The sequence below is a fragment of the Scomber scombrus genome, chromosome 15, assembly GCF_963691925.1.
Source record: "Scomber scombrus chromosome 15, fScoSco1.1, whole genome shotgun sequence".
NCBI classification, from domain to species: Eukaryota; Metazoa; Chordata; class Actinopteri; order Scombriformes; family Scombridae; genus Scomber; species Scomber scombrus.
The window spans coordinates 18042415-18044380 of record NC_084984.1 but is presented as its reverse complement, the minus strand read 5'-3'; positions in this window follow the sequence as shown (position 1 = coordinate 18044380).

The window sequence follows — 1966 nt, the reverse complement described above, 5'->3', positions numbered from 1 at the left end:
GGCAGAGGTGGGGTGGGGTCTGTCCTCCCTCTGGTGTCACTGGAGTTGATAGTCTGCCCTGGGGCGAGGAGAAGAGGCAGCTCTGCTCCCAACACTCAGGACATCATGAAAAAGGACCTTTCATATATATATATATATATACACATTTATAACGCCTGCATTTCTCAGCTCACTGTTGGCATTTTTTGGACCAAGAAGATTCATTCAATTTGAGGGAAGAAGTAAGGGGGGGGGCTGCTTCTATTTTACTAGAAAGTGAATCATTTATTACATTATCCTAAGAAGAGATAGTGAAATGTTTTGGGTGGGGTGGTATGATTAGCATAGTTTTAGGAACATTGCTCAATGAGCAGAGGCGCGGATAAGAACAATACTCCTTATTAAGTAGACTTAGTATTAATACTATATGTACCATTATTACTTAAATTAAAACTACTCACACTGGCCCTTTTTAAAGACTACTAACCATTAGTTGAGCCTAATCTCACAGTTAATTGGTTCGAAACTTCAATCTGAAATAGCATATTTAGCATATTTTTGTTCTGTCTTGCTTATATGTTTTCTATAAAAGAAAGGTAGCACACTAAAAAGTAATAGCAGATCACGTGGAATCAGAAAGCTTTTATATACTAAATACAACAAAAATTTACAAAACCATCATGCTTGGCTGCAGTAGCACTGGTTTGACAAAAAGAAAAATCTCAACTAGAAGTAGGTGGAGCTAATAAAAAGCTAGTAAGTGGAGCTTGAGCTAAAGGGTTTGTTAGTTTTCTTTCTGATAGATTACAGAACCATTGTTTTCTTGCACTCCTCCCCTGTGATGCCCTTCATGATTTCCTGGTTTTTCAGGCAAGTGAGGTGGCAGTTTGTTCTATTTGACAAAGCATCCACGTTACGTAAAAATGGAGCCGTCTCTTTTCATAGAAGAAGTCACCGTAGGTATATTACTGACTGTAAAACTGTGGTCTCTGTGATTTGGTTCACTCTCCAAGGCGGTGGCCATATTATCTTTAAAAGCCAGCTTGTCATTCAAAGGAAGTGAAGTTCAAAGCGTACACGAGTCCTCCTGATTGTGCCAAAGCAGCAAATGGTAACCTTGCTTTTGTTAAACGAGCTGCGTTCAGCAATTCATTAAATGAATAATAATTAATGATTATTAATGTAATAATTAATTACAGATTTTAGTGAGTGCTCTGAAAACTCTCAGACACTAAACTGAAAAAGTTATTCCATTGCAGCTTTTCATCAGGCGTGACTGGTAGGTCTAGCAGTGTTTGGCGCCTTCATAGCTGCTTGTTTCCTTTTTTTTTTTTTCTGTCTGGGGATTTGGTGCTCTAAGTGTTGTTTGTCAAGTGAAAGTGGCTCCTCAGGTTGTAATGTTCCTATCACTGATAGGTGGAGACCAGTACCGTTACAGAGGTTAGCTGTGTTTGGTTGATCCTCCTCCTGCTTTAATATAATAATCCGTCAAAGAGCATCTCCACCAGTAATTACCTGCTTCCCCTCCCTTCTTCTCCCACTGTCTTCCCTCTAAAGACTTCAAACGGGGGATTTTTTTCTCTTTGCATACAATATTTATATCCTTTATGTCAGTGGCTTGGATGGCATAAAACATTCATGGCACCTTTTCACACCTTAATTTCATGTGATATTCCTTTTGTTTTGTTTAGACTAGATTTTGAACATGATATGCCACCACTGTATTCTCTCAAGAGTATCGATTCATTTTGTCGCCTCAGAAAATTTCCAATTTACTGTGTAAAACATGGCAGCTGCTCCGCCGCCTCTGACTGCATCACCTGGTGGGATCATGACGGGTTTTTTTAGACTGAGCTTTTATGAGTCTCCTGTTGATTTGTTTTTTATGTTTCGTCACATTTGGGGGTAAACGCTGGGATGAGGTTATGATATGTGAGATGATGTAAATGTGTCATCTGTTAGAGGTTTTACCATAGTGTCCATACTG